Below are 14,835 nucleotides of genomic sequence, written 5' to 3'. Positions count from 1 at the left end.
GCACAGAAGTGACGCTCAATCAGTCCCCCACTGGGCGCTTTCTCAGGGAGCACTTCTGTGTGTCCCCCACTGTTCGGAGGCAGCACGCTGCCGTTTCAGTCCTGTGCTCAGGGGTGGTTCTGGAGGAATTGCTTGCTCATGTTACATTTGACCAAAGAGAGCAAAAATCATTGAGCCAAGCTCAGGGTATATTAGGATTTTCCCGAAAAAGTGTACGGCTTTGCAAAGCGCTGGAATGCTGTGAGTCCCTGAGGCTTGCCCTTGCCTTTCTCGTTCTCTCTGTGATGGGTGCTGGGTTGTTTCCCCTTACGGTTCTGCCAACGCCCCTGACTTGGGAGCTGGTACCTTGGCAAACACCAAAAGCAAAGGGAGTCAAATGCTCGTGTTTTGATAAGGTGATGGAAACCGGTGTGACAGGTACCTCTGCCTCTCTTTGCAGCCCCCTCAGCTGTCAGATGCGGTGATCTCCATGGTAACTCAAACCCCCAGACTCTTGACAGCAGCCTGCGAGGAGCAGCATTCAGCAGCTCAAGGGTCTCACGACCAGGTAAGCCAAAAGCAATCACCAAACAGGAGCTTACCTCGAGTATGCGGTTTCCTGTCCAGCTGCCTGTCAGCCTTTTCCCTGGTGAAGCCACGCGTGTGGTTAGTTCCTGTGCATATACGTGATGGTGTCCTTCTACCGGTGCTGCCATTTAAGGCTATGACTGTCCAGCTCTGTCAAATGGAGGCGTTTGTCAAAAAGTCTGCATTTATTCAACGTTGTTTTTTAAGCTACAGATTGAAGAACCACAGTGTAGCAAAGCAAAGTAGTACTGTATGATTCTTTTAAGTGGTGGTAAGTGATTACTTTGGTAGGAAATAACGCCCAGACACATCAGTGCTAAGATCTGTCCTACCTCTATACCTGCACCACTGTCAGTACTGCCTGGTCACTAACATCAGGCTTGAGCTTACCCTCCTGGAATGGACCAGAGACTGTTTCTGTGTCCATGTGACGTTCATTGGTACTCTGCAGCCTTTTCAGATTGCTGCTGTGCTCTTTTCACACGACTTTCTAAATCGCACACTGTGCTAATAACAGCGTGTGGAGCATTCTGGGTAACATCTGAAGGAGGCACAGAGTTCTTCCTCTTTTTTTGGTTAAGAGAAAATGTTAAGAAAAGACAAGATATTTGCTATCTTGAGAAAACAATGCCGGGGCTATACAGCTGTTTTCACTATTCCAATATCACTAGTGCTGTGAACAAAAGTAGTATCTCTGGTCTTATGCACTTACATGGGCGAGGGTTTTATTACTCCTTTTTGTCATAAGGTTTCACTGGCATTTGTATCGAATTGTTTCTGTACCATAACGATTGTATTTGTTTTGTATATGTCCCTGCTTTCTGTGTACCATTTTCTGGGTATGACCTGTGTTCTTTCTTTCTTGCTACGTAAGTCCACTTGGGTGTAATACACCATCCTCATCTTACAAAGCAATCCATATTACTCTGAATAACCACTCTGCTACCTTTATTAACCAATCTGACGTTTTTTTGTGTTAAAACTGCTATCAACAATATTTACTTTTGTGTCGATGATATCCTTAGATAATGTTGGGCTAGTACTGGATGATTGTATTGGAGTAGTGTAGATCGCTTCTTCAATTATTATTTCCTGTTAACAGCTACTATATTATATCTATACTTTAATCATATTTGGTGATACTGATAATAATTTCTTACTCTGTGCGTTGTGTGACTGTAAGCTAAATGGTGTTCAAAATCTGCATGTTTCATTTGTGGAGTAACTTCTATTGACCACAGTTCGTAACTTTATCAGATGATTAAATCAAACTTTCTGTTTTACCAACCAAGTTTCTATAAAGTGGTGTTGACTGACATCAGTTTTATTCGTGTCATTTCCCAGTGAATTTATCCTTTATCAGTTTGCTGGTTATTTTCCCTGAGATTAATAATGGCTTAGAGATCTATAATTACTGAGATCATACTGCTTACCATCTTCGAATAGTGGCAGAAAATGCTAGCAGTAACTGAATTTCTCTGGTGTTCCAAAATGTATTTATTGAAAATTAGCGTCATTGAAATGATACTCTCGCAAACACTTTTAGGACTCTAAGGCACAAATTATCTGGGTGTGCTAATTTAAAGTTGTCTTTTAACATTCACTTTGGCCTCCTCATCTGTTATAATGTTTTCTTTCTACTTGCAGAGAAGAAAATATATGTTGGGTTTTTTTGCATAGCATGTTTGTATTCTTTTGAAACATGAATTAGAAGTTGGAGGCCCTCTACTTTCCTGTCTGTTTTCTTTAGCCCAAAATTTCTTATTTGAATTAATTTCTAGCTGAGTTTTTGGTTTGGTTTGTTTTTTTTAAATATGTAATGTATATTTCAATCTAATTTTACCTTTAACCCAGAATTAAAGTGTGATTTTTTGCCACATGTTGCCTTTTTGGACTATTTAATAATGGTCTTTGGTCCCTGGTGGCAGTGGGATGGAGAGAATCCTTCCACCTGTTCATCTCTGTACATTCTCCCAAATGCAGATTTTTCCTCTAGTTTACTGGGCCAGTGAACTTCCATGCTTGTGATTAGCCTTACGTATTGAATGCAGAGGCCCAAAGTGTAATTATCCTTTTGATATTTGAAAAAGTATTCTAGGAATAAAATTTGGGAGCACCTGATGTGTTACTGCTGACTGCATGGCATTTCTAGCTTACATCTCTCAGATGGATGTCCTTTGTAGTTCTTTTTATGTTTTACAAATACATACTTAAGGAGCAGATCATCCAGTTCTCTAATACGGTTTGGTGGTTTGCTTTATCTCATTTTACCAACAGCATATCCTTCTGGGATCTGCAAGCATATTATCTATATGAATTCAATATCTCCTCCTCTTGGCTTATCAGTGATTCTGAGAGATAATGGTGCCAGTATTGTAGAGGGCCATCTTCTATTTTTTTTTTTCTGGCTCTCTTTTCCTGAAAAGTTGTAAGTACTGATTTTAATGTTTAAATAGTGCAGATCTTCCCAACAGTTTAAAGTGATAGCAACTGTACAAAACATCTCCTTTTAAGACTTCATGGCCTCTCTTGCCTGTTTCCTTGGCCTCTGATTCTTCTCTCCACTCAGGTGTCCGTACATAGGGTCAAGTTTGTATTGCATCTGTTTCTGTAACACCTCCAAGTTTGCTTGAGAAGCTTTTTGCCAGCCCTATGTTGTCCTTACCCAAAGAGAGTAACCACATGTCAATGAGATGAAGCTTATTCCCTAAATAGGGAATTCCCTAAATAGGGCTCCTTCTTGCCATGGATGTGAGTTGCTGTTCTGCAGGCCAGAACCTCTCAACTGCTCACCATATACATAGCCAATAATTGATCATCAATCTTCTTACTTTCGGTCGCTCTGAAGACCCGGCACATCTCCAGGATCTCTTTTGCATTTTCCTTCTGAAACATGTAGCAGCTGACGTTACACTAGCCAGAGATTGTGTAATGGGGAGTGGCATGGAACGTGCTTTAGAACTTTTCCATCTCATAGTAACACTGGGACTTTCCTCTCCGTGAGAGAATGTCTCTAACCAGTCTGCAGTGAATTCAGAGCCAATACAGGTAGAAAACGTCAGGTTTCAAAGAAAGGAGCTCTAGGAAAATGTCAGGTAACTTCCTGGCATTAAAAGTTGTAGAAACTCCTCGTTGGATTATGGAGAATTGTTAGGAGCAGAAGTGCAAATCTGTTCGGGCAGTTCTGTAACGATCACTTGTCTGAACCAGTCAGAGGAAACCCAAGAGCAGAGAAAACCATCAGGATTTTACAAAGTTAGTGACCATTTTTAGCGGATCTTCCTTTGTGCCTGGGATTGGATCACAGAAATTTTTTCAGTCCTGTGTTTTACTAGTTTAGTAGCTGACCTAGGGCAACAATTTTTACATGATGAGTGTCACACCACTTTAGTTACTTTCTGCTAGGTAGGCACCAAAATTATTTCCCCAAGTTAGTAGTGGGTTTTGAAAATCGTGGCCAAATCGCTATCAAGACTAATAAAAATATGTTTTAACAAAATATGGTCATATTAATGTTGACCCATGCATTCTCACTGTTTTCATTGTTTATTATTGATACGATGGGGGTGACAATGACAAAGGGTTGAAAATATCAAGGTTATGGGTGATATGTTGTATGAATGCATAGAGAGTTACAGTATCTTGACTAGAAAACCTTAGAGTGTAAAAAGCAAGATGATACAGAGAGATGCGGCAACATTAGATGTGGAAACATGAAGAGTTGGGGGAGTTTGGTTATAAAGAGTAGGAGTATGTGCGTGATGCCTAGGAAGAAATGGATCACCCTTTACCAGATTGATGTTTATTGTATGAATTAGTTACATTGAATTTGAGAACGAGATGGCTAGGATGTAAGTGGAAGATATTTCAAACATAACAGCTGATACACTGAACAGGTTTCTGTTGTTCAAGGAGCTTGGAATCGGTGCAGTTTAAAAACGCCACAAATGAAACGTGATAGTGCGAGTTGTGACTGTTTTTGGTAGAATTGCACAGGCACAGATTAACATGGGAAAATGTTCAATATTCTTTTTGAAAAATATTTCCCAAACTGTATTTTTTTTAGAAGCATTTCAGAAGCATTCATTTGGTGCGATTGAGAAGAATGTTTCATTGTATATAGGTCAGCAATAAGATGGTCGATTTTGATTAAATATGTGTCTTCTTTTTACGTAAGAACAACGTTGCATTTTGTATAAGGAAAGCAAAAGAATATAGCATCAAAGAATTGGCTTGCGAGTGCATGAGTTTGAAAAGTATTATAATATACCTGTGCATACTTGTTCCGTAACAACTTTTATTTTTTTTTTTTTACAATTAGTGATTTTTAATAGTTTATTTTAATTTATTCAGGACTTTATCAATGGTATTGCAGAGGCAGAGAGAGAAGCTTTCTGTATGGTAACAACAGATGTTGTTGGCACTAGATCTCACCAAACCATTTTGTTGGTCAGTTAGATTTGTAAACTAGAAAAATCAAGCTACTTTTAAACAATATCCTTTATAATATAATTCTTGATTTTAGTTAATAAACTCTATTGATTTTTGTTTCTAAAATTGTTTTTCAAGTATTGTCAACAAATAATACGGCACCTGTGGGCCTACATAGGAGCTATTCTCTTTGACTACTCAGCATTCCTTATTCATAGTGTCATATGGCATTGTGTCTGTTCACTGAAAAATAGTGAACTGTTGTCATAACATATAGGCATATTTTAAAATAACATAAAACTAAACATTCTTTAAATTTGCAGCTGTTTCAAGGCTAAAGCAGAGTTTTATTTATATATTCCCTGATACTTCTCTCATTATCTGGTGAATCACTGAACTGAACTCTGGTTCTATTCATGAACTATTACTTAAACAGTATTTTTTGACCTTTCAGCCGAGTCAGAAGAAAGTATATCTAGCTAGAACATGAATGTGTCTATTAGGTAACAATTTTTATGTGTTTACATTGTGCTGGAGAGATGAGGAAACTACCATTCCAGCCATGGCCAACGCCTGAGATACTTGCTTTGAGCCTTCCTTTTATGCCTTAGCGTTTAAATTGCTGTTAGTGGAGTAGGATTATTGCTTTCTTTTTCCTTTTTTTTTTTTTTTTTAATCTTTTTTCTTTAACAAAACTAAGATTCCAAGGAAGGTTTTCGATTACAGTGAAGAGAGGCTTGAGAATGCCAAAATTCCAAAATAAGACAGTAAAATGCATTACCCTTTGATTTTCAAACTAAGCTGGTGATTATTTAAGGCATAACTCAGACCTCTTAGGACTGAGCTGACACAATCCTGTCCTCTCTTTCCTTTGACTTGTAGAGCACATTAGGATACCACATTGACCATGCTAGTAATAGATATGAGGAGTGGAGGGAGACAAATTTTGTTGTAATTGTTAATAGGTGTATATTTAGCTTACCTGGAGTGCCAGATTAAGCGAAAGGTGCATACTTCCATGAGCATACCACCCTGCCACAGACTAGAGCTCTGTGTTGCCCGAAACGGCTCCTCTGATTTTGCTCAGCAGAGACCTCACACAGGCAAACGGTTCTCCGTCCACCTGAAGTCTGCTTAACCTGTCTGGGCAGAACTGCAGAAATTTGCCCAGGTCAGTGAATTCAGCTTAGGCTGCGGCAAACTCAGGTATGTCCTTGTACATGCACCATGCACACAGTGTGTGTAGCATGTTCCAGAGACATAGTGTCTTCTGCAGACTGCCCGTAACGAAGGACTATGTATGTGCAGTAAATCCGCTGCTTCCTAAACAGAATTAGTAGAGTTTTCCTCTGAAGAAGAATAGGATTTTCTGCTTTTTAAAGGTTGGAACACTTGAACCTTTTGTTCTAAACTGAATTCTTATATCATATTATGCTGTAGAAATGGAATTACTACAGGCAGTCTAGTTAAACATACTCCTAATTATCTGAATGTCTCACGCAGTCGTCCCACACTGAAACAGAATATGTAATATAATTGTTCTTTCAATAAGTTATTTCTCTATAAATCAAGCCTTGGAGATGTATAGGATCTGAATTGCTATTTTTGTATTTTTATGAGCTTTTCCTACCTGAACTGCTTTGTATTAATGGAACATGAATATAATTTATGCATAATCATACTATTATATAGATAGTACATGCTAAAGATTTGTGCCCAGTATACGGATTAAGATCAGTTAATTTCAGAAGAATTTCCATCTTCAGGCAGCCTATGAGTATTTTCACGTATTTTACTTCACTCTGAATGCTGTAAGTGAAAAGAAATACAATTACTTCTTTTTTTCAAAAGTTTACTTATCTATAGTAGTGAGAGTTAAGATGTAGTTCTTCAGTGTAAACTGGTGAGATTTCAAGTATAATTAATCAAAATTCTTTTTTAATCAATTAATCAATAATCATTTTTACTTACACACTGGGGTCACAGGTTCACACTTGGCTTTGTCATAGAGTACCTTGGCCCAAGCTTTTCTTTCATAAATGTGATTACACTGACTTAGTAAAGTTGTTGTAACGGTATAGTGGGAGAATGAATGATGACCGCAGAAAAAGCTGTGGTGACCTAAGCCGTTACAGAGCCTGCACCTGAACCGAAAGAGCAGCGCGCTTGAGCGTCCCTGACTGTTTCAGCGCCAAGTCTGCCCCCAGCCAGCTCTTGCTGAAGTCTGTTAAAACGTACCAGGATGCTCTGGCTTTAAAGAATGCAAGGAGAGATCAGACAATCTTCTGCTGTGGTTCAGCTGTGAGGGACAGTAAACTCCCGCTAAGGAGCAGAGGCAAACAGCTGCAGTGCACCCAGTTTTACATCAGTGCAACCATTTGTGCAGTATGTCTCAAAATAATCTTTGTATTGACCTGGGCAAAGCCCGTTCCCTTTGAATAATCCATATTGGCTCAGACCTTCACACATGAGATGGCTTCCCAGGGTTGTATAGTGCTGTATCTTCTCCTAAAAAATGGTTCGGGAGATTGGGTTAATATAGCTTTTACTTACTCAGGAAACATGGAAAACAGGACAGACACTCTTCCAAACACTGTACCCATTGTAATAAAACAAAGTGGTTTTGTGATTTTTGGTATATCTAAAATGGTTAATGTTTTTTTACTGGTTACTCTGTGAGCTACAATGTAAATCAGCAAGCATCCCAAATCTCCGTAACATGAAATGTGTTTATCGTCAATTTAAATCAGTTTAAATAAGCTTAGTTCAACTGATGCATGCACAGATTAATTTCCCTTTTATCTAGCCTGCTTCCAGTCCTAATAAACAGAATAATCAATCATAGGAGCCTTCTTCTATAGCACAATTGTATGTCTCTGATCAAGAAAATGTAAAATAGTTTTTAGTCTCTACTCAGTTCCTCTGATCATCAAGGTCTCTAGATACAATGATTCATCTTAATCGTTTTTACATTCCTTGATAGAAAATAGAAAAAATATATTTTTTTGTTTAGTTTGTATGTTTAAAAAATTACTACATTCAATGTAGAATTATAGAATCATAGAAGGGTTTGAGTTGGAAGGGACCTTCCAGATCATCTAGTTCGAACCCTCTTGCCATGGGCAGGAACACCTGCCACTGGACCAGTGCTCAAAGCCTCATCCAGCCTGGCCTTGAACACCTCAGCATTGTAAAATTTATCTTAAAAGTATATTTTTGTTTCTCCACAATACAGGAAAGATGCCAGTCTGACTCAGAGAATTCTTCATAAACAAGAAGGCAATGATACCATGTTTTGAAGAGCTTGTACTGCAGTGATCTATAGTCATCCTTATTAGTAATAGCTGGTCTGAGTCCACTGACACCTTCCTTACTGATTCCATTGAGTTCAAGACTCTAGCTCGGCATTTTCTCTGTGTTGAGATATAAAGTGCCAAGCAAAACCTGAGGTTAGCTTCATGGGAGATACTAGGGAAAAAAAAAAAAAAAAACAATTAAAGCTTCCTTTAGGTTACTGTTTGAGAGCCTCCTTAGATCAGCTACATCACATACCTTATTCCCACACAGAACTGTAACTAGCCTGCACATGAAGTAATACTTCTACTTTTATGCTGAGCTATTCACACTATATATTAATTGTCTATGATCTTTTAATTCTATACATATATAATATATCACAATTTTAGAATCTTTGTCTAGATAGGCAATTATGAAAAATGTATAATATGTGAAAGGTCAACTTGCAATTTGTTTACAGTAGTATTTTCCAGCTTCTTACTGTACTTTTGCCTTTACAACCAGTTCTTCCTTTTGCAATTGCAAAAGGCTTTAAGGCAAACTCTCATTCTAGCCGGTTATCTAAAATCCTGTGTTTAGAATATGTCCCATTAAGTGTAGTTGGCAAGATTAGAAAAACAGCAATCTGTTTTAAGAAGTATTCCCACCATGCCAGTTAATGGCAATTTCTGGACTGCTAGTTCAGAAATACTGTTCCAGATCAAGGTATAGCAAGGAGTTGCTTCAAAATGATATGTAAATGCATCCTGAGCAGTCAAATGCTGCTTCTGTTTTTTTAGCTTAAGGATGCTGCTGCTGTTTCTGCCTCTTCTGCTCAACACTGATAGCAAAACAAGATTAGTTTGGAGAAGTCTTGGTGTAATTCAAGTGTATCTTCTGATTTTTATACATGAATTGAATCATATGGCCCATATAACTCAAACTAGACTTTAAACATGTTAATCGTCTTATGATTAATAAGTTCAATATTAAAGACTTGCTAATATTAGAATATCTTCTTATGTCTGTAGACAAATGAAATGCAGAAAATATGCTTATTTGTTCTTTGAGCTTTCAAGTTATGAACTTTGTTCCAAAAAAGCTTTGGCATGAATCCTTTTTGACATTGAGATGAGTCTTTTCCTCTGTATTAAAAATTAAGCATCATCATGCAAAAACAATAATCCTTTCACTGGCACAAAAGAAGGATGTAGTGCACCTTTTTGAATAAACATTGTAATTTGGACTTAAACGAAACCATGTCTCCTTGTAACTTACGTGATTCCATTCCAGGAATACAGATACTAAATGTCTTCGGTCATTGGAGGCTTAATAATTTACTTCAAAATTTGACCTCAAATGTAAATTAATCCCATGTTTTAAAAATACGTTACTTTAGATTTTGGCACAATAACCTCATTTTACAATGCCAGTATCATGATTTTTTTGCAAAGTCTTTATTTTTTGAGCCAAAAGTTCAGCTGTGATAAAATATGGCTAAGGCTAAACTTGGTATCTGATATGCCAGAAGGTCTTTCCAGCCATGTTTCCCAAAGCATTGCTTCAGACCTTTCCAGATTATACAATACTGTTCCAATATTTTTGTTCATTTCCTTCTTTTAAACAACTCTAGCTTTACATCAGACTGTTAATCATAGTGGGATGATTCTGTTTTAAACAATTTGAGTTGATAAATGTCTATTTAGTAGTAAACTGGAGAAGCTGTTTTCCCTTTTTATGTATGCGTTTGATTGCTCTCTAGATACTGACAGATCTTTGCGAATTATCTGCTTAGGGGTAAACCCAAATATTTTGAATTCATCCTAATTGGTGTTTTGGAAGTCTGTTAATTTCTACAGTCTTTTGAAGCTCAAAGAGTGAAAATTTTCCCCATAAGTAGATGTCTAAATTATGCAAAGATGATTAAAAAAAAAAGTAACAAATACAATATCAGTTTTAAATAAAATAACCCAAGGCCAGAGCAGCAAAAGGAAGCAAAGCTATTGGTGATGTCACAGATCTGAAGACTGTGCTCCGAGAGAGGAGGATGCGGATCAGTCAAAGCAGTTGGGTGAGTGAGGTTGAGTGGAATGGAAGGGAAGGGAAGGGAAGGAGGGCCTCACAACTCCAGCTGGGAGGCTGGAGCGTAGGGAGCCTGTGAGTTTCTGCACTCCATAGATGCTTGATTAGCTAGTATGGCCAAAATTAAAAAAAAAAAAAATGAGGAAAACTTGGTATCTATCTGAGGTAGGTTAAGCCTTTTTTTACTGCCTATTACTGGTTCTGTGGTAGGTATAAATACAAATTTGCCAGCTGTTTTCCTTTTTTTTTTTCTATAAACTGAGCATCTTTCTTCCCTTTATATTAACTTTTCCTTCAAAGTCAATGTCTTGAGAATTTGCAAAATCTTCTTACGTAGAATTTCCATTTCTCTTGCGGTGCTTGTTCTAGTTATCCCCCAGAGCTTTCATGGTGCCATGTCTGTGAGAGCTTTCTCTTCTTGCTATAGTTGCCCGTCCTGTAATCAGTGTCTGCCCTCACCTTGCATACCGCACTGTGAGTAAAGAGTATCTGAACTTTACTGGAGGTTTTCTAAAGCCTAGCCTCGTTGCATATGTTCTTCTCTTAACTCTTAAGTCAGTTTTGGTTTAGGATTTCACAGGAGAGCAAATATTAAGAACTCATTGCTAGGTAATGGTCTGCATCATTATATTATGTTTTACATTCCTAAAATTTTGACACAAATATATTGGAGATAAATGAAATTGCATTCGTATTGATTTAAACCATTGTTGCTATGCAGTGAAGGAATTGCATGTCGCTTTGAAAGAGAGCAAAATAGTAGTGGCCTTGTTTTTATAGGGATAGAGGAAATAGAATTTCTGGTAGTGCAGCATGTTCATTACTACTGGAGTTGATGTGTTGATGAAATATTTTAGGTATATGGTTTTTGCTGTGGCTTTGTCCCATTTGCTCTAGTTGACCACTAAACTCAGCCCCAGGGCTGTTTACATAATTTTCATTACACTTTTCAGTAGCTTTAGAGGGAGTTTACACAGCAGATTTTACTCATCGAGTGGTTTCTTGGTGTTCCAGAGACTTGCATCGTTGTCTTTATTGTAGTTGTTTGTCTTGAGAAGTTACCAGCAGCTTGAAATGGAGGATTTAGCTAAAAACTTTGTGAAGACAGCAGATCTCAGTCTCTCTCCTATGAAAGTCTGCTTGGAAGGCAGACACTAAATTGTTTACCACAGTCAGACGTGATCACTCTGTTCTAAATTAAATCTACCCTTGATGGTTAGCATGGAACTAATCAAATCACTTGCACCATTTGATCTGGTCCCGTCGCCTTTCATTATCAAAGCTCGTTTAAACTGCTTTAAACTAGAACTGAACTGATAAAACAGATAAATTCATGCGTCTGTGATTACATTTTCCTGCTCCTGTATTTTGTGTTATCTGAGCCTAAAGACTGGGCATAAGAAAACCTAAAACCAATGACAATTTATTGTATGGTGTATCTCATTGTCTGAATAGTTATATTAATTTAGCCACTCTTAGTTTTGTTTCGAACAATGCAGAATAAGTCTTGGTTTGCATGTAGAGTTTTTAACTGATACAGCACATAAAAATTAACCTTCTGCCCTTAGAAATTACCTCCTTTCCTTCTGGATCATAGACCATGTGTAAAAAGTTATTTGGTCATTGCCTTAAAAGCACAGTGACTTTTCCCCTTGTAATTTCAATTTAACAGTTGAAAACAACAGTGATTTCCTTGTGGATGGTGTGTAATCTTACATAATTAATAGGCTTTTCAGTGTGGTATTGGAATGCAACCAGTTGACGTTATGCTCCTCCCATCCCCGTTTGTGTTATACCTGATGACTACAGTAAATGTTAAGTAAACAGGCTTGGGAGCAAAAAGGAGCTCGGCTATCAGTAGAATTCTTATGAACCTCTTAATTCCTATGCATTTTATAGAAGCTTTAATTGTCAGTTTTGGTTTCTGCAGCAGTGCCGTTGGAGTGTCTGTAATCCTCAAGTTTGAATTCTGCTGTTTGTGTCTGTGCCATCTGCAATACCTTTGATCTGGCAACTAAGGAAATTAGCCCATTGAAGGTGGAATAGCCACTGGGATTTTGATTCCTGATTGGTTTTGCAGGCGTTTTTAATGCTTTTTCATCTAATTAGTAAACCACTACTTAAATCAGGCCCACTGCGCTGAATTGGAGGTAAAAGGACGTGGTCAAGACTTAAAAATAAGATGCGATTCCTCACTGTATGCAGTGCAGACGTGACTGGATTTTGCAGAACCCCAGGGCTTGGGGAAGGGATGACAGGGCACATCTTTTTTCCAAGTCAGTTTAAACAACAAATGAAATTGTTTTCCTCTTGGAACTGGCGGAACGGTGGAAGTATTTCCAAATACATAAAGATTTGGGAAGGGGGAACAATTGAACAATGAGGTTTTTCCGTGCTTCGCTTAATAGTGCACCGTCTTTTGAAATGTTAGAACTGGATTTAGAACCTACAGAAATAAACTGTTAACCCCCTCATGTTTAAAGGGTATTTGATTATGTTAAAGGCCAAATTGTGCCTTCTAATTTTCGTGCAAATTCTGGAAAGTAGCAGCATAGCTTGTAGCTTGGAAATCTTTCATATGTAAGTATCTTCATTGTGTGCTGAGAACTGGTGCTGTTGCACATGGTAACAAGTGACTGTTTACTGCACATTTGACTGTTAGCCAGAGTCCCTACTGACAAAAGACAGTCAGGTGCAGCTTACCCTCCCTGTGCAGCAGTCAAATGGCTGAATAAGTTTCGATCAGATACAGCTGTTCGTATCTTTCTATGGCAACAGCACTGCAAAAAGGGGTATTGGGGTGTTGCCTCTAAAGATCTGAGCTAATTTCACTTTGACACGTGTTATTAGCAGCGATGTGCAAGAAAAAAATCTCTGCAGGCTGACTTGGTTTCCCAAAGGCAATTTTATTCCCATTGACTACGGGAATAATATGAAAATCAATATAAAATCCCAAGTCCATAATGCCATTTGTTCAAATTGCTTTGCAGGCCGTACAGCAAGAAGTGCAAAAACCTCATCATTGGGGCCATGGTGCTGTATTAAATCTGCCCGATTGTGGCTGAGCTCCTTACCCACGGGGGAGTTCTCCTGCTCAGTAAGTGGCCTGGAGCCCCCTGGGATCACCCACCGCACCGATGGCAGCCAGAACACCCCAGGGTTTCTGCCTTCAGCCATAAGGCTTTCATAGGGGTTTCAGTAAGGAGCAAACTGCAGGACATACGAATACAATTATTGTACAGTTGGACCTGTTCATCTTAAAGGTCTTTTCCAACCTACATGATTCTGTGATTCTTTGTACTACTTTTATCTCCAGCCTTTCTACTGCCTGCAAAACCTAGCTTAATTGAGTTTGAATTTTTTGTGTATTTTTTATGCTACAGATATTTCTAGATTTAACCATTCACTCTCTTAGTGCTGGCAGTAGAAAGTGACTGATAACAAAAAGAGGCAGATGACAGGGATCTTTCCTTTTTTTTTTTTAAATATCAGTTATCTAATTAATACTACTTGGTATAGAGGAAGTCAGGTGTCGATTTCAGAAGATACTGTAAATGTTGCCAAGTTTAGTCAACTGTGTCTTGGAAATAGAAAACAGCAAGGTTTCAGCCACCCCAGTGTAAATATAACCTTCGTTCTGCATACCCCAAACTCTGAGGGGAAATAGGGAAATTCTAAAAGCATAACAAAGAAACGATAAAAGATAAAAATAATCGTGGGAGGTGACATAAGAAAGAGTGAGCTGAGAAAGTGGAGAAATCCTTTTTTTTTTTTTTTTGTGCACTTATATGCAGACTCTTGCATCCCTCCTCTTCTTCCTCATAAGCTGTGTCTCCCTTAGACCTGCAAGCAGTGGGGTTCTGTAAGTACCGCAGGATCACTGTCATGCCCCTGCTTCACTTGGCAGCCATAAAGTCTCATCCTGTACTTTGATAACTCCAGTGGCTTAGTCGAGAGCTTTAACTGCAAGTTCTTTGGGAAGGAGCCTTTACTTTTGCATCTCCTGTCAGAGAGACTGGCCATATTGTACAGCAGTTGAAAAATAACTACTAATAGCAGTGATGAAAACAAGGAGAGCAAAAAGACAAGGGTATGTGTTTGTGCAGCTGCTAAAGAATGGGTTATACTTTTAGCAATTCATTCTCTTCCACTAAGAAAGTGCTTCTGCTTTTATTTTATTGCTTTTCTGGAAGATGAACAGAGGGAATACAGAGATAAGCGATTGTAGAGAGTTACTAGTTGTCTAAGTACATGCACAAATTAGATTTCCCCTCCCCTGCTTCTTCTGGATATCTGCCAATTAATAATTTGAATTAACAGGAAGCTGGAAGGTTGGCAGTGTGACGAAATTCAATCAACCTTGAATTCAAAGTCAGGGTTGTTTTTTTTTATCATTGTGTTGATGATGTATCTTGAAGGGAATTTTTAAAGTGAAGATAAGTGGTGGGTTTTATCCTTCAATAAGGTTTGCATTATCAT

At 38.2% G+C, this 14,835-nt stretch overlaps 1 protein-coding gene across 4 annotated transcripts in view; it reads left to right on the top strand.

The window, feature by feature from the left end:
- TBL1X (transducin beta like 1 X-linked) overlaps window positions 1-14,835 on the top strand; it is a 143,816-nt gene that overhangs the window by 50,047 nt on the left and 78,934 nt on the right. For 2 of the 4 annotated variants that reach the window (XM_086619058.1, XM_086619069.1), the window contains exon 1: window positions 508-547. The exons of 1 other annotated variant lie outside the window; for it this stretch is intronic. The gene's annotated coding sequence lies outside the window, so the exon portion shown is untranslated. Of the gene's footprint in view, window positions 1-441; window positions 548-14,835 lie in introns of those variants that run through there. One more of the 4 variants, XM_086619074.1, reaches the window with a different exon arrangement.

Source organism: Tauraco erythrolophus, chromosome 1 (genome assembly GCF_009769465.1).
Source record: "Tauraco erythrolophus isolate bTauEry1 chromosome 1, bTauEry1.pri, whole genome shotgun sequence".
In the NCBI taxonomy this organism is placed as follows: Eukaryota; Metazoa; Chordata; class Aves; order Musophagiformes; family Musophagidae; genus Tauraco; species Tauraco erythrolophus.
This window is presented reverse-complemented; position numbering and strand designations above follow the sequence as displayed.